This window comes from Grus americana, chromosome Z (assembly GCF_028858705.1).
Source record: "Grus americana isolate bGruAme1 chromosome Z, bGruAme1.mat, whole genome shotgun sequence".
Taxonomy (NCBI): domain Eukaryota; kingdom Metazoa; phylum Chordata; class Aves; order Gruiformes; family Gruidae; genus Grus; species Grus americana.
The window spans coordinates 10,605,588-10,624,428 of NC_072891.1; the positions used below are offsets into that span (position 1 = coordinate 10,605,588).

The 18,841-nt window shown below is 42.1% G+C and overlaps 1 protein-coding gene and 1 non-coding gene across 4 annotated transcripts in view; both read left to right on the forward strand.

Moving 5' to 3' along the window:
- The window catches only part of DNAI1 (dynein axonemal intermediate chain 1), a 157,361-nt gene that overhangs the window by 48,463 nt on the left and 90,057 nt on the right, over positions 1-18,841 (forward strand). The gene's annotated exons all lie outside the window — the stretch shown is intronic.
- TRNAK-CUU (transfer RNA lysine (anticodon CUU)) lies at positions 13,039-13,111 on the forward strand. Its single transcript has one exon. It is a non-coding gene; the product is annotated as a tRNA-Lys (tRNA).

The window sequence follows — 18,841 nt, forward strand, 5'->3', positions numbered from 1 at the left end:
TGTGCACATTCAGGTTCCGTATATGATCTTGAACCTGATCTTCTCCTATAGTGGGCAGTACTTCATTCTCCTGGTCCCTGCCTTTGGATTCTGTGAATTGGGTGGCGTAGTTAGAGCACTTACTGAAGCAAAAGGGTTTTGAGTACCTTGGCCTTCTCCATGTTCACTGTAGCCAGGTCTCCTGCTTCACTTGTCAGGGGGGATACAGTTTCTTTCATCTTCCTTTATTGTCCTATGTACCTGAAGAAACCCTTCTTGTTATTTGTTACGTCCCTAGCCAAGCTCAGCTCCAGCTGTGCCTTGGCTTTCCCGATTCCCTCCCTGCACTCTTGGGCCATATTTCTATAATTTCCCCAGGATGTATATCCCTACCTCCACTGCCTATGCATTTTGGTTTCATTTTTTAGTTTGGTTAAGAGGTCTTGACTTAGACAAGCAGGCCTTCTACCTCCCCTGCCTGACTTCTTGCATGTCAAGATTGAGCGCTCTTGCACCCTAAGAAAAATTTCTTCAAATACCTCCCAGCTTTTGTTTGCTCCTTTATCTATGAGGGCAGTTTCCTAAGGGATCACAAGCACTAGCGCCCCAAACAGCTGAAAGTTTGCCTTTCTGAGGTGTCGGGTCCTGACTCTACTTCCTGTACTCCTCAAGACTGAGAATTCTATCAGGGAATGACTGCTGCAGCCCAGGCTACCTCCAGGCTTGATCCCTCTGATAAGTTCTTCTGCACTAGTGAACAACAGGTCCAGCAGTACCTCTCCTCTGATTGGGCTTGCCGTCACCTAGGAAGTACTAGGAAGTTTCCTCAACAGACTTCAGTAGTTGCCTGGACTGCTTGCAGTTCACTGTGCCATTTTTCCAGCAGATGTCTGGGTGGTTGAAGTCCCCTATCAGGATCAGGGCCTGCAAGCCCTCTCCTGATAGGAGAGGCCAAGGTACCCCATACTGAGGTTCTCCCAAGGGAAGAAAATTTATTAGGTACCCTACACCCTGATGTTTTCTGAGAGCAAATTGTACCTCATGATTCTGTGGAGAGACATTGAACCATTAAAGTCTCGGCAACCTGAGTCAGGGCAGATACTCTCTGACATACAGTGTAGGATCCTGAATGTATAAGCAAGACGCTTTTGCCAGGCATCAGAAGGTACTTGTATAACTGCAGAATTGTGCCCTGTCCTGCAAAGTCCCTTCTCTTCAGCTATGGACAGTCTGTTGATTGAGATACGCTTGCAGAAAATGCAAATCTGGGAGCTGGGTTAGGTATCAGAAAAACATTTCTTTCTGATCCTGATAGAAGAGCAATCAGAACATTGAAGCATAAGTTGTGATCATAACTCTCCTAAGGGAAGCCTATAGGTGTTCTGAGCATGAGGAGGGCGATCTTCTTGGAGTCAAGAAAGAAAGTAATGGACAACAGGGCTGGATCCCATCCTGCCTTCCTGGGCTGGTTGGAGGATTTTTCTTAAAAGCTGGGTGAAAGCATATCTTTTAGAATGTCAATTTTCTTGTCAAAACTTCATCTGATTTTGAGTCCTTCGTCTCCCCTGCTATACAGTTCCAACTTTGAACTGGTCTGCCCCCTGGTGAATGGTATCTCATTGCAAGGTTGAAATTGTCTAACTTAAATTTTCAGCCATTGAAACTTGTTATTATCTCGGCAGCAAGCTTAAAAAAGCCTTTCCGGCCACTCCCTCCTCCGTAAGCGTTCTAAGTGCCCACATGCATTGATGAAGACGTCTCTCATTTTTCTCTTCTTTAGGCTGAACTCACCAAGCCATACTCAAGATTTGTTTTCCATCTGCAATGTTATTTCAGTGAACTTTGTCTAACCTTTGTCCAATGTACCCACATTCTTCTTGAGTGCAAATGCCATAACCAGGCATACTCACCTAGTCTCTCTCTGATGCATGCCACCCACTGCTCTGTCATCTTTAGGCTCTCTCAGCAAACATTTTATATCATTATGTAAATCAAACTAAAAATATTAACCAGTGCTCGACTAAAAACTGATGCCTGGGAATCTGCCCTGGAAACCATCTCTGTTCATTTTTCTTTCTGTTTACAGCTCTTCTTTAGGCTATGGCAGTGAACCAGTTTTTAATCCAGCTAGTATGTGCTCTGCTAATTCCATGTCATATAAGTTATTAAATCAAATATTATGATGTACTTAACTGAATGCCAAAGGAATACACAGATATATTCTTGTTAGCCCAATTATTTCATCAGTCATCCTGACAAGAAGGATGGCAGCTTTGACAAGACATTTACCCTCTCCATAGGACTGGGGATCTAAGTAATAGGGGAGATAATTCAGCAGAACTGGGTTCCTCACACTGAAAGAATATCACTGCATACAGATAAGGTCTGTGATCATTAATTGATGTTAACTCCTTGTTAGAAGCTATAATGTTTTGTTGATCTTGAAATGTACATAAATCCTTCAAGTTTTCTGTGAGATTTCAGTGAAATTATGGAAATAACAACTTATGGAATCCAGCTCTCTGAAACTCACAGATACATTAGAAAGTCTTAGAGAACTGAAAAGGATTTTAGAAAATTATTAGTCCATCTCCATGCAAGATCATACTTTATTTAAAACCTGGGTTTGAGGACTAAACTTAGTCCACTTAATGAAGATTGCATGCAGTGTAATTCCTGGCACAGTTGAGAGCAAAGTCCTATAGATGACAGGCAATCCTTGTGACAAGGACAGAAGGTATGTTTGAGGAGGAGAACCCTAAAAGCCTGAAAATTCTGATTTAACGGTCTTGGCTGTGGGCTTAAGGAGAGTCAGTTTTAGAAATTGTACTGGGTGTTTGTTTGTGGGTAATTGTCTCCTCTGCAGTGGTAGATTTAAGATTGTGATGCAGCATTTGGAAGGTAGTCTGGACTGGATTTACATAACAAGCTGCTATTAAATTCAATATCATCTGGTGAATGACTGAAGAGCTTTAAGTAAAAGCACTAAGAGGATTGAATACTACCTGACAAATTCAGATCTCTGAACCAGCTCACAGGAAGTCTCTTTCAGGCTTTGGAGATGTTCGTATGTTTAAATTACATTCCCAGAACAGGCAGAGAAGACTTCTGGGAGGGGAGTTCCTGGTAATCTTTCTCTAAGCTACATGAATTTATTTTTATATTGAGAATAGAGATTGAAGACCTTGTCAGAGAGAGAAAAAACATTTTAGATTGCTTAGATGAAATTCCTTGTCTTGTATAAGGCTGTGTGCATGTGTGATTCATGTGAGGGGACTGTTCTGGAGAGGCTGCAGCTCCCCAGTCACATCATGGCCTGTGTGCTGGACCGGGTTCAGCAGTGAGCTTCAGCCTTTTGGAACCCCACAGTAAAAGGCTGAGAGAGATTCGTGTGACCCACACACCTCAAAGAGAAGTTCATATCGCAGTCTGGATTCAGTTTGCTGTGTGGCCTACATTTGTATAAAGCACTAAAATGCTATAACAGATTCCAGCATGCCCGTTCAGAGGCATGTGCCCAGTACTGATCTGAAGTTGATAAAATTAAATACGTCTTCAATGGTGAAAGACCCAGGAGGTTCACTCTGACTTTCTGGTAACAGGTTTGAGAACTGTGTTGTGCCACTATGGTGGCTGAGTGTTTCCTTTTAGCTGTGAATGTATTATTTATTGAAGTTTTGGATATTTATACTGCAAGTTGAAAGACTCTCACCTTTTGCAAATGCTGGTGATGCCAGTTATTAATGGTAGTTGATATAATAGTGATATCTAACTATCAGTAGTGGATTTCTGTTGAGAAAAAAAAAAAAGAGACAATCACAGAATTAAAAGTTAATTGCTTAGATGCCAGTGATTTTAATTGATTATATTTGTTGTATCAGATAGACTGAAGACCCACTAAGTAATATGCAAACTTGCTACTGTAAGGGAGTATTACAATACAGAAAATAAGCATCAACAAAATAAGCACAGAGAAAAAATTAAAAAGGGAATATGTAAGTCTTACTTGTGAATTGTGGAAGAACATTTTTATGGACACTGAGTACCCCCACAATCAAAAAGGAAGACCCTGGAGGACATGGCCTGTTCTGTATTAATTTATGAGTGCTGTTTCTGCTATGTGACTTTTTAATAGCTGTAAGGAGTTTTCCATGACTACATTGTATTAATTAAAAGAGGCTGCTGGGGGAAAAAAAGCAGGAAATAAAATGTAGCAATCAGATGCCTCTGAGGCAAGCATATCAAAAGTCATTAATAACTAGGTATAATGCTAATCTATGTGTTCATACATGAAGAAGAAATAAACAGAAAATCACTGCTGATAAAATGTTTTGATGAGACAAATATCTGGGAAGTGGTAAGAAGTGGAACAATCAGATCAAAGAGTGATTTAGATTCTTTTGTAGCAGAATGCAAAGCATCAGTCTGCGTTACAGTGTCATAGAATCACAGAATAGATTCATAGAATGGTTTGGGTTGGAAGGGACCTGAAAGATCACCTAGTTCCAAGCCCCCTGCTGTGGGCAGGGACACCCTCCACTAGACCACGTTCCCCAAAGCCTCATCCAACCTGGTCTGAAACACTTCCAGGGATGGGGCATCCACAACCTCTCTGGGCGACCTGTTCCAGTGCCTCACCACTCTCACAGGGAAGAATTTCTTTCTAACATCTAATCTAAATCGACCCTCCTTCAGCTTAAACCCATTCCCCCTTGTCCTGTCACTACACTCCCTGATAAACAGTCCCTCTCCAGCTTTCCTGTAGGCCCCTTCAGGTACTGGAAAGCCACAATTAGATCTCCCCAGAGCCTTCTCTTCTCCAGGCTGAACAACCCCAACTCTCTTAGCCTGTCCTCACAGGAGAGGTGCTCCAGCCCTCTGATCAGCTTCGTGGCCCTCCTCTGGACTCGCTCCAACAGCTCCATGTCTCTCCTGTACTGGGGCCCCCAGAGCTGGACGCAGTACTCCAGGTGGGGTCTCACAAGAGCAGAGTAGAGGGGCAGGATCACCTCCCTCGACCTGCTGGTCACACCTCTTTTGATGCAGCCCAGGACACGGTTGGCTTTCTGGGCTGCAAGTGCACACTGCCGGCTCATGTTGAGCTTCTCATCAATCAATACCCCCAAGTCCTTCTCCTCAGGGCTGCTTTCAATCCATTCCTTGCCCAGCCTATAGTCGTGCTTGGGACCGACCCACATGCAGGACCTTGCACTTGGCCTTGTTGAACTTCATGCAATTTGCACAGGCCTACCTCTCCAGCCTGTCAAGGTCCCTCTGGATGGCATCCCTTCCCTCCAGCGTGTCGACCACACCACACAGTTTGGTGTCATTGGCAAACTTGCTGAGCGTGCACTCGATCCCATTGTCCATGTCACCAACAAAGATGTTAAACAGTGCCGGTCCCAGTACTGACCACCCTGAGGGATGCCACTCGTCACCATTCTCCACTTGGACATTGAGCCATTGACCACAACTGTTTGAGTGCGACCATCCAGCCAATTCCTTATCCACCGAGTGGTCCATCCATCGAATCCATGTCTCTCCAATTTAGAGACAAGGATGTCATGCGGGACAGTGTCAAATGCTTTGCACAAGTCCAGGTAGATGACGTCAGCTGCCCTTCCCTTATCCACCGATGCTGTAACCCCATCTTAGAAGGCCACCACGTTTGTCAGGCACGATTTGCCCCTAGTGAAGCTGTGTTGGCTGTCACCAATCACCTCCTTGTTTTCCATGTGCCTGAGCATAGTCTCCAGGAGGGTCTGCTCCATAATCTTGCCAGGCACGGAAGTGAGACTGACCGGCCTGTAGTTCCCTGGGTCTTCCTTTTTACCCTTCTTAGAAATGGGGATTATGTTCCCCCTCTTCCAGTCGGCGGGAACTTCGCCACTTCCAACCACATGTTCACAGAAATTCAAGCCATGCAACCATATGGGGGGAGCCCTATCTTGAGAAGCTATGATTTTTAAAAAAAAAGCTTGCGATGAAACCCCAGTGCTGTACTGCATCAGAGATCCTTGGCTCTATAGAGAGAGGGGTTTGCAAAGGAACTGAGAGGCTAAAAGAGCCTTTTTTGCTTAGTGCTGCAATGACCACCCTGGAAAGGCATGCTCACCATTCGTGACATGCCAAGCAGAAGGGTGATAAACTGGGAAGGGCTCAAAAAAGAATGAAAGAATGATCTAAGAACAGGACTTCTGACCTGGGAAACAAATTCAAGGAATTTGGTTTGTTCAGCTTGTCAAAGAAAAGCTTATTAGGTAGTTGGTCTGTTAACTCCCTGCATTGGGAAAGCAGATCATATAACAAATAGATCTTTAATCTGCCAGACAAATGATGTAACAAGATCAAAGAAGAGTTGGAGCTACATAAATTCAGGCCAGACAAAGTGTGGCTTTTTAATAGCAGATGGGTAATTGAGAACAATTAGTTTTGCCATGTGGTGAATTCCCAACTTCTGGAAATTTTAAAATGTGGAAATCTTAAAGATGTGATATTTGTCTCTAAGTTTTGATCTCGTGCAGCCATTTTTTTTTTTCATTTAAATCAATATTTAATGTAGAAAATTCTTATGTTCTTTATACCTTATATTCTTCAGGAGTCTGATTTATTCACTCTTCTAATATTTTTAGAGGCTGCTCTCTGCACTGTCTCACGTTGGAGGCTTTAAAGTTAATTTGCAAAATGTCTGTATCCTCTTCCATGGTCTGACAGTCTTTGAAAAACCTCCCTAGTGGAATCAGTGTTAGAAATTTAAGCCATCATACATCTGGTTTATTGAGACAACTAATTGTGGTCAATTAAATGTAATTACACTGAAAATTACAACACTGTAAAATCTAGTTTCAAATACCAAATATCTTTTACCACACATACAGGCTCTGGGAGTGTAAAATTGACAGTACCTATTATACTGTCAAGTCTGTTAGTAAATATAACCTAATAAGTATAATACATTAAATGAATCATATGAAAGATTAATTTCAGTTGGTGACTTAATTACTGATTGTAATTTTAATTCTGTACTCTTTACCTAATTTTTCCTAGCCTTAACCTTTTAATTAATTTAATTTTAAATCAACTCATAACATCATCTTTTCCTGTAGCATTTTGTTAAGCACGAAATAGTAAAGAGCTCTGTTGATGTGTTTGGGGAAAAAGAAGTATTAACAGATTTTATAGAGCCTGGGGATCAAAGGAGCTGCTCAGCCATCCTGTTATGTCTCCAGTGCATTGCAGCCCATTAACTTCCACCCACTTACCTTTCTGTCTAGCCTAGTGAGTTTGATTAGTGCATTTTTATCCACAGGAAGCTAAATGTTCGTGTGCCATAGAGACTTACCTGTTTGAAAAAGCCAGTCTGACACCTTCCCTTTCTTAGCTTTGTCCCTGGAAACAGCTATATTTAAGTTACTGTGGGAATTCTTTTTTTAGCATTTTCACAACAGAAATCAAGGAGGGATGGGCTAACTCTCTTTGTTATCGATGCCAAGGTGATGGTCTTGTAATGAGTATCTGCAAAAAGACTTTCCACCCGTCTACACTGAGACACTCCTTGACTCAGCAGGAGAAGATGATCAACAGATACTGAGGACAGGCAAAACAGCTCTACACGCTCTCTCTTAAACACATAATTTTACACTCTCTTTTGTCAGATTCATTTTCTGAAATACAGCTGTTCTTATGCCCATGTTCTATTAGCCAAGCACTATTTGTTTGGGTTTGTATTTCCTGTTCCCACCAAATACTAAGGTTACATTATCATCCATCATAGCTTGACTTTTCCATAGCAAAAGTCCTGGAATCAAATCTACTTCTCACGCTCTAGTCTAAGTAGCAAAAATCTTGTCAGGGTCCTGAGTGCAGTAAAGGGTGCTAGTGGCTCTGACTGCCCTCAGCAGCATCACTGCTCAAGAGCAGTGGGACAAGCCCTGGCTGCCGAGGCCACTGCACCACTGGCTGTGTTATCGTGCTTGGCTGTCAGCTCCCCACCTCTTAGGGAGCGGCCAATGATACCTGCAACCCACCCCAACATATATTCTGTTCCCTTGCTAACCCATGTTTAGGTAGATAAATAGCAAAGTAAAGTCTGGATAAAACACAAGTCAACATTACTTAGCCATAGTGTATTTACTTATACCAGATACTTAATTATTTTTCCATATTAACTCGTATTTTAAAGGACTTGGTTTTCTTCTGCTTGCTTTACTTTTCATTGCTAAAACATATGGACTACAAATCATATTTCCTAATCTGAGTGCTTTGAGTTCTATCATCTGAGACATAACAGTAGCAAGGCTGAAGATCTGGCCTTGATTTAACTCTTTGCATTAGGACTTCAGGGATTAGGTTCACTAATATGGGTAGATTCACAAAGGATAGGAATTTTGTAAAATCCTTTTACCTGACAGTAACGCAGATTTATATGGCTTCTTTTTTCCAGAGGAATTCCAGAGCCTCCATGCAAGGGAAGACTAAATTAATTGATTTGTTTAGCCTCTATAGCGCTCTGTAAGTATATCAGGGCTGATAAATGCCAAGGAGGCATTAGAGTTCTTTAAGGCAAGTGCAGGCACATATATTAGTTTAAGGGAGAGTTTGGTATGCTATGTTTTTGCTCTGGTTGCCTGCCAGGAAAAGGGTCTGGATCCAGTGACCTGAGGTCTTTCCATTTCCTCTGTTTCTCAGATGCAACTGTGGTTGTGAAATCAGCCACACAGATAAGGAATGCCACTGACTCCATAAGTTTTATTTATTGCCAGTGCGTAGTTTACTGTGGTTAATCAGCTCAGTACTATTAAAGCTTAAAAGTTTTAAAATCCTTGGTAGGAAGATAGAGCTATTGTTAATCTTTCATGACTATAGGAATGCAGCCTCTGTAGTGAAGTGTTGCTGTTGAAAAACTCCATGATCATACAAATAATTTGTATAGAAATCCATTATCATTTTTTTAAAGTTAACTGTTGCAGACTTGGACATGAATGAGTGATCTACATTTTCCAGTTAAATTCAGAGTCTTTCAAGCTAAGGAGGCATGTTAATGGTGAATCCCTGTGTGGAGTCCGTAATTTGGCAAGCAGTTCCCTGGGAATGAAAGGGGGATTTTGTGTGTTGCTATAGAAAACATCCTTGTTTCTGTCCTGCGATGTAGAAGGTGCTGCAGGAATTCTTAATGAGCATGTTGCTCTGGGTCTGCGAACTAGTGAATATACCTGCTTGAAATAAATTTTTATGTCTTTAAGCTGTAATGTTTAAGTACCCTCAAACATGCTGCTCCAATCAGTTTGTTTGGGTTAGATTACCTTATATTGTGATAATAGTTTTGTGTCTGTGCACTAAGATGAAATTATGTGTCTCCTCTAACTCAGATGGGGAAAAGATAAATCACTGTATATGAGGTCTGCAGAGCTCATGATCAGACCTTCTGTACAGACATGATTAGCAGTGGTGTGGTTGTCAGCACCACACTGGCCAGATGGGCTAGTTACGAACCCAACTTCCACTTTCGTTGCTTTATTTCTGAACTTAGTTACTCCCACACCAAAATGCTGGGCACTGTAGAAGAATCTATGCAGAGAATGTGAGTTATACAGCACTGCTGCATGAATTAGTGTGAGCAGTCTGCATGTCAGTTAAACCCCGGAGTCACATTATAGTGCAGTAAATTATCAACACGAACACATGGCATAAAGCATGCAAAACTTCCTCTATGTAATTTCTCTCTGTGACTTGATCTGCCCCTTGCTACACAGCATGCCATAGTCACCCTTAAAGGCAAGGCCATGTATGTAAATATTTTTTTATTACAAACCACTATAGGAAAAATGTGTCTCTATTTGTATGTAGTAACTTAACAAGTATGTTAAATACTAGTTGTTTCTTTTGATAGATGCCCTTAAAGTAAAATAAGCTAGATAACTAAAGTGATCTGTGGGACAGAATTTATGGAGACAGGTAGTGATGGAATATGTATGTCTTTGTCTATGATAAAAAGAATTTATTTTAAATTGTTTTGGATACAACATAAGGATTTATGATGTCTTCAGCAGAAAGCTATTTGACATACCAAAGTGAGAAAAGAGGAAGAGCTAGAAATTGAAAAGTTAATGCTAATAGGCATTGGGAGTTCATGTTTCAGGGAATAGGGAAAATTTCTTTGGTAGTTAGGAAATTTTTCCCTGAGGATGGTATGGTATTGCCAAGTCTGATCATCCAGAGATCACAGAGCAGGCTCTCAAAATCACGAGATTATTACAAATGATAAGACTTGACTTCTTTTTATTTGCCTCCTATGCTTTCAAGATGGAATCTGTTTGGTGTTTTAAAACTTTCCTTTATTGCTGTGAGGGCTAGCAATGTGTAGTTCTGAAACAAAGCAGAAGCACAACTTGTGTTTAAATAATGAAGCTGGGCTTGGAAGAAACACTCCTGCTGTTGCAACACTCCTGATAAACTTGCAGGAATTGGCAGCCTTGTTGTGGCTCCTATCTATTAGGATGTCTTGTGCAGCTCTCTAAGCAGTGTCCCTTCATGAAGGTAGCGGCAGTGGTTCCCAAGTAAGTGGACTTGTGTGATCTGAGAAGAATCCCAGTGCATTTATGGCTGTACAGATCTGATGACTTGCAACTTTTGCCATTTCACGTGTCTTGTGAGACCGACTCACAGATGTACTCTGGTCCCTGGAATACAATAGGAAATCATTGGTAAATCATGGGTCTGGTCCAGCTTTGCTAGTTTGATGCTCCTTCCTGCTTATTTGCTTCCTTTAAAGCATTTCAGTTTATCTATATTGATTAGATTGCTGTTCTGGCTGAACTATTTATGATTTTTTTTTTAATGTAATTTTCCAAATTTGGATTCCCACTGAGAAGAATTAATTAAGTTTTGCAAAGGAAAGTTTGAACTACATTTTCAGATTTGCAAAAGGGCTTTCAAGATTTCCAGCCAAACCCCAAGCCCCACTGGGATCTCCCATACTTTAAAAGCATCAGAGCTTAGCTTCTTCCTATATGCCTCTTGTAGTGCAGGATCTCTGACAGCCTCTAATCCTTCCAAGCTTCACAGCATGCTCTGAAAATTGCAATTTCCTTTTCTTCTTTGAAACAAATTCTTATCATTTCTTGCATATGGCATTACAGCTGACAGTATGTAGTCCCAGGCTTAATACTAAGACTGTAATGCTGTTTCTTGAATTGTGCTACAGTATAGAAATGACTTCAACTGGACTCTCAAGGTAGGTGCTACCAAAAGGAAATTTCAATTAATTTACAAATGACAATCAGTTGGGACCATGTTCTATGTTGACCACCAGCTGATTCACATTTTAACAAGCTATTGTTTTCCCAATTTGAATTATATTATTTCTTGAGTCATCAGTTTTCTAAGCCTCACTGGGTGCCATTTGCACTATTAATCATGCATATTTTTCTTTTACTTAACACAGGTATTTACATAACTGCACAATTAGTTAAGAGAAAGGAGGGAATGTGACTTGCAGCTAAGTTGAAAAAAGAAATTGTTGTTAGTTTGGGCAAACAGCTGCAGAGCAGGAATTCTGAAAAAAACATGTAATGACTGAGATAACTGGGCAATGAAAGATTACTGTCAGTTAGGATGATTAACACACCTTACTGGAATTTTCTGTGTTGGGTAAGAGAGGGCAATCAAGCAATATCTAAAATGCCACTACGCTGTATTCTGATTTCATGCCTACGCTTACCAGCATGTCTGGCTATGGAATTATATCTAATTTCTGTTCACATAAACAAGATCAGAATCAGCCCACTGTTTTCATTTGGAAGGTATTTGGTTTCTGCTTTCTGCATTACAACGTAAGGTTTTTTCTTGTTTGTTGGAAGAAACTGTAGATTAGCATATCGGTTTGATTTTAATCTTTGGCTATTGCAGTGTTGGTTTAGAATTATAGAATCGTTTAAGTTGAAAAAGACCTTTAAGATCATCAACTCCAACCACTAACTTAGCACTGCCAAGTCCACCACTACCCATGTCCCTAAGCGCCACATCTACATGTCTTTTAAATACCTCCAGGAATGGTGACCCCACCAGTTCCCTGGGCAGCCTGTTCCAGTGCTTGACAACCCTTTTGGTGAAGAAGTTTTCCCTAACATCCAATCTAAACCTCACCTGGCACAACTTGAGGCCATTTCCTCTTGTCCTGTCGCTTGTTACTTGGGAGAAGAGACCAACCCCCACCTGGCTACAACCTCCTTTCAGGTAGCTGTAGAGAGCGAGAAGGTCTCCCCTCAGCCTCCTTTTCTCCAGGCTAAACAACCCCCGTTCCCTCAGCCGCTCCTCATCAGACTTGTGCTCCAGACCCTTCACCACTTCGTGGCCATTCTCTGGACATACTCCAGCACCTCAGTGTCTGTCTTGTAGTGAGGGGCCCAAAACTGAACACAGAACTCGAGGTGCAGCCTCACCAGTGCAAGGTACAGGGGGACGATCATTTCCCTGGTCCTGCTGGCCACACTATGTCTGACACAAGCCAGGATGCTGTTGGCCTTCTTGGCCACCTGGGCACCCTGCTGGCTCATCTTCAGCAGGCTGTCGACCAGCACCTCCAGGTCCTTTTCCACCAGGCAGCTTTCCGGCCACTCCTGCCCAAGCCTGTAACCTTGCATGGGGTGGTTGTGACCCAAGTGCAGGACCCAGCCCTGAGCCTTGTTGAACCTCATGCAGTTGTCCTTGGCCCATCGACCCAGCCTGTCCAGGACCCTCTGTAGAACCTTCCTACCCTCCAGCAGATAAACACTCCCGCCCAATTTGGTGTCATCTGCCAACTTGCTGAGGGTGCACTCAATCCTCTCTTTTCATACAAAAGTCAAAGTATAAAGTTAAAGAATGATATAAAATCAGGCTGGAGTGGGCCTCCAGGAATCATTTCTCTATATCAGGACAAGTTTAATTCTGCCTAATGTCTTCTGTCTGACAAATGTGTGGCACTTTTAAGATCAGTGTCTTAAAGCGGAAGAGGATGGGGGCTCTTATCTCCTCTTAAGCAGCTTATCCCAGCATTGTCAGACTCACTTGCCAGACTGAGCCCAGATAGCTCAGTCAGCAGAGCATGGGACCCTTAATCCCAGGATTGTAGGTTCGAGCCCCACTTTGGGTGCCACTGTTAATTCTGGGAGTTGTTGTCCAAGGTACGGGCATGATAGCAATGCCACATACAAATACCAGCTTATGGACAGCAGTCAGGGAGTCTGGGTTGGTGTGATATTGCCCTTGTGCACCGTTATTGGCACCTGTTGTTCTTCGACCCTGAGCAAACCCCCCAACAGAAGGGTCCCCTGTGTACAGTTAGCTGTTGGGATCCCCCTGTCTCTACAGAAGTACAGATGGGTTCACCCATCAGAAGTACAGATAGGTTCTGCCCCATCATGGCTTGATGGCATTAGGGTACACTGTGCACCAGTGTCCACTAGAGCCTTATACTCCTTTGGGTCTGATGTGCCAGGCCATGGGATCCACACAGTCCAGTAAACCCGGTTGTCCCTCTCCCCAACCCCAGCTGCAGGTACTGTCGCTACCCCAACCCCAGCAACTGGCACTCACTTGCTGGAGAAAAACCTTGCAAGACTGCATGTGACACCCCTTGCCACAACGTGTGTAGCGTCTCCAAACCTGAAATTCAGAAGTAAAGGAACAGAGCTTGTATTGGAAACCAGATGAGGGATTTCCCACTTCAGCCAGGTGGGCAAGTAAGGACACATCCTTCCTGGAGGAGAGTCTCCTTTCCTGTAGCTGTGCTGCTTTATGGCAGCAGGGACCTTTTAATTCCTTGTGCGGATGTGCGTGCAGAGGGCCTTGAAGCTCATCACAGACTATGCCCTACTGATGTCCCTCCCTTTGAAGAGAGATTCCTGCAGGGGAACACCTCCCCAGAACAGGGTTCTGTTGCATGAAAACATCCACAGAAAAACATGCATGGATTAATGACTGGTTATTTATTTTGCTCCTTGTTGGGAGATTTTCAAAGGACGCTCAGTACCAAGGAAACAGGGCTCATTCCCACACTGAGCCTCGTCCCCTATTTCAATTGGCAAAGAGAGGGATAAGAGAATACACAAAGGCTCTGAGGATGGTCCTGCACTTTTGTGTACTGTGTAGAGATGGAGCACAGCAAAACACCCAATGTATCCCTTGGAAACTATGTCAGCTCCTGTCAATCAGCTGTTTACAGACTGAATCTGTGGGAACGCTGGCTTCGTACAGCCAGAGTTGCTGGTGAAGGCATTGGTGTGGTACCACATGTGTTAATGTTGGCTGGCATCACCTCTGTACTATAAATGTCCCTATTGGATAGTGGCACAGCATTAATTCTTGCATATTTTCACACTAATTTTACTTGCTTTTTCTAATCAAATATTTACAAACAATCCCGCAGTGCGCTCTGCCATCATGAGGTGGCTCTCTGAAGGAAACCATTAATTTTCTGCTGTCAGCATTGGCTGATTAGATACTTTGTGGAGGAAGAACTGATATGAAAGCATAGAAATGAAAACAGCAATACTCCTGCCAAGCATTGTAGCCTGTTGCTACATGTTGCTTTTATTCATCATCTGGTTTTATTCATTTGTCTGAATTGATGCTAAGGAGCGAATCTTATCAAAGAACTACACAGACTGCGAAGCAGGGCTCAGGAGCACAGGAGCTTGCCTTCCTTGCTGTCTTCTCTCTATATCTCTGCTCCCAACACCAGAGGTCAGCTTTCTACTGTTCATTTGAAGCCCTTTCTGCTCCAGCTATGGCATCTAGCTGTTAGGAAATATAAAGAAACCAAGGAGAAGATCCAACCCTCCTCCAGGACAAACATGGCTTACAGGAAGGGTTAAAGCAGAAATACTTATGGGCTGGATGACCTGTTTGCAGTTTTCCCAGCAGAGGTAGTTTCTAGTTGCCCTTGCCTTCCAGCCTGGTGCTGCAGTTATCCTTTTGTTGTTTGGACTGATTTCAGAGGCAATGAATGTGAGGGCTCCTCCATGGTGACCTAGGATTGCTTGCCTGGTTTAGTTACTTACCAGAGCTCCTTTCTGCCTTGACTGTCTGTGTCTTCCCAGATCAGATCAGGCAATGCTACTTCTATTCTTACTGATGAAAAAGTCAAGCCAAGGGACCCACAGAAGACAGCATGTATCCAGAGCTGCATTCGTCTCAGATCCCGTAGGGCAGTCCTAGAAACAGAAGGCTCTATTTCACTGATTCCTGTAGAGGGGCAGTGACTCTAAAGGCATTTTTTTCAGAGATGTTTTTTAACTTGGAGTGCTGCTTCTCCAGACTTGTGCAATCACACCATGATTATGTTTTGGAGAGTCCTAACCATCCCCTGCTCCTCCAAAGACCAGGAAGCTTGCTAAGTCAGCTGTCTGCTCGCTAGTGTCCAGTCAGAGAGCTGGGTCACTGGGCAGCTTTAAATTCCTAGTCCTCCTTAGATTTAATTTAAGAACTGCTAATTATATAGATTGAGTGTTACATGCATGCAATATCACCATCGGTACCCTAAGACTACAGCGCTATTTAAAATGATTGGTTTTTCAGCCAGGTCAGCAAGGACAGGGTTACTGGGGTTAGAACACAGAGGAAGAAGAAAAAACAGCAGAGAGAAAGGGAGCTCAGCATTTTTAGCAGCAGCCTGTGGTTAGATTTTTTTTGTGTCAGTCATGAAACTGGAATTGAAAATATTCTCCTATCTTGATGTACACTCTGAGAAAGAAAACTTGTAGCTAAATCTGGAAGAGCAGTTGCAGGAGTGCGTCTTAGGAGGTCTGACATGGGATGCTGTATGCATTCACGTACTAGAGAGTAGCAGGAGCGAGGAGGTGCTACTTCTGTGTATGATGCTGGTGATTCCTTTACTGGAATGTTGTATCCAGCTATTAACGGTTCAGTCTTCAAAATGGATGTTAAAATTGAAAACAGTTCAGAGTGAGCCACAGTATGACTTATGTTTGGAAACTTTGCCTTACAGTGAAAAACAGCTCAACTTACCTTATTAAGGAAAAGTTTAAATAGTGATTTGATTACTGTCCATTAGTTAGGGAAAGGAAGGAGATATCTTACAGAACTCTTTCATCTTACTTTTTCATCTAGGACAGAATCTAGCAACTGGAAGTAGAATTCAGAGAACTCAGAAAGCTGGAAATAAATTGAATTTTTAATGGTGGAAGTAATTAAGCATAGGAACAAATACAGGATTTATTCATCACAACGATCTCCTTTGTCCTTAGAATTTATAAATCTATGTTGGGCTCATTCCATCATTAATTCTAGCAATATGTAAGTTACTTCATAAGCTCCTGAAGTGAGATAGCTTATCATTATTCCTAGGGCAAAATGGTACAAAGAAATTGTATAAGGCCTCATTAAAGACTTTTTCTTCAAAGACTTTTCTCTTCTGTCTTTTGTTCTGGAGATGAGTGAGCATCAATTTTCAGCAGAGTGGATCAGTACAAACCTGAAGTAAATCTATCTAATTTGATGTTTTCATTAGAGTTGAAACTTGTGAGACGTCAAAACTCTTCTTAGCTTACATTTGGTTTTTTACTGCTGCAAAACAAAATGACATATTTTTCAATATAACATTTTTCTCTGCTGATCCCCACTTAGAGAACTCAATCACAGTTTTCAATTCTCCATTTCATGCTTGGTAATATTTGCTAGGCTGCCAACCTGTCAGAATATACGCAGGAATATCTGGACGTTAACCTCCACTGACTCATATTATAGGCCACTTCAGGTTAAGATTCTATCAGCAATACGTTAAAAATTCTGATCATTGAAGAATAAGTGTAGACCAAACTTTCAGTGTATAGAAACTTGTAACACCAAAACAATGTAAAAAACCTCTGCATGTTCTATGGTGGGGATTGGGGGTTTGTTTTGGTTTTGTTTTTTAAATTATTCTGAATGCTGCATATTTTGTTGTCAAAGGTATCCCTTTGCTGTAATATACGTAAGAGAGGATAAACGTGAGTTTTAGGATATTGTGGGATGAAGTCAACTAGGGAAAGCATGAAAAAATAACCAGGGATCCTTAAATCTTTGTATCAGTGAGGAATCTAAGCAGTGAATCATGTAACTTGCTTTGAGTTGTGTCTTCAGCAGCTCCTCTACACTTCTTTTTTCCTGGCTATAAGATCAAGAGAATACAACTTTCCTGTATGAAGAACTTGAGGCTTACTCTGTGTGTAGGACTGGGTAATCTAGGCATCCTTAATTTTTCAACATTATCACACTGGATTTAGATCATTACTAAATTTTAGCAAGTGACTGCTGTTGGAAAGAGTCTCGCCTGCCATAAAAGAACGGCAGCAGGTATTGCTTGTTCAGCCCTGAGTTATTCTCATCAGATTCTTCCAGGTATAAGAGAGCTGACTGGGACTCATTGGCATTCTCCAGCTGCTGGTGCCTGATGAAATGTTTTCCAGCACTGTGTAAGAGATCTTCATAGAGAGACAGTTGTATCAGCTTTTTTATTGTTCTTAAAATAAAAAAATGAGTTCTTAAAAGAGAAGCCAGAACAGTAGATTCTCGAGATGCTGATACTGCGGATGCCACATTGTGGATGCCAAGGATTTTGAACTTTGGAGACGTTTGGTTCAGCCTTCCTTGGCACCTTGGTGCTGTATGACTGTATCTTTGTGTCCAAACTGTAAGACTGTGCTCAGATGAACAGGATCACCCCAGAAAAACACTGGGAGATTTTTTTTTCTGGATTGTAACATGGTAGGTACTGGCTCTCTGAAGTGTCTGAGTGTTTTGCTGCGTTCACTTTCCCAGGCAGTTTAGCTTTGTCTTGCCCAGGGCCAGATGCAATCCCTTCATGTACAGGGGAGGTGCCCAGGTGCACTCTCTTCCCCATCTTGTCTCACACAGGATAGGAGAGTGATCCCTGGAGCAGCACATACTTTCTAGATGCTACGCAGTCCCAGGCTTCTTCTGCTGCAGAGATGCTGAAGGGAAGCCAGAGCGCCCAGCACAGCCTGGCTGGTGGGGATAGGAGGTAATGGGGAGCTAAACTCCCCTTTAACTCCCACACTGAATCTGTGGTGTTGACCAGACTTGTAGTTGGGTTTGGTTTACATAGGGGTTGGCTTCCCAGAGCTGGGAGTCTATAAAGTTGGTTATCACTAGAGAAAGGTGGAAATTTCTTCTTGTGTATATAGATACCTGATGGGAGGGAACAACATAAACAGAGCTGGACCCTTCTCAGTGGTATCAAGTGAAAGGACAAAAGATAATGGACATGAACCAAGACTGTGAGCTGGCTTTATTTAAGACTAACAAATATAAAAGTTACTTTGTTCATTCAGGTTTTTTTTTTTTTAGAAAACTAATAGTTTTTGTCTGAAATCTACTTTTAGTAGCTCTTAAAAACCACTTATACTAACCACCAATCATACAGTTCACATATCTGCTTGAGATGCACAGTATTTCATGTACTAAAAATAGAAGCAAGCAAAAAAAAAGACCAAATTACTGTGAGAAGAACTGAATATGTGGTGTATATTCCAGCCTTATACAAAGAGGAATGCTGAAAGATACTGTCCAGGTTTAATGATCGGTAGCTGGCTGCACAGGGGAATGGGAAGAGGACCATTAGGGACCTGGGAGATGCTTAAGCACAAATTAATAGGGGCCTAGGCAGTATTCTAGAAAAAATATCACTATTTTAATGCCCTGTTTTTTACAGTTCCTTAAGCGTTTGATGCTAACTACTACTGAAAACGGAATAGGGGCAGGTATCTGAACTGTAATGGCTGCTCTTAATATACATTGTGTCTTAAAGTACATGCCTGTGCAAAATTGACTGCAGGTTGGCCTGTGTGTATAACTCTACTGC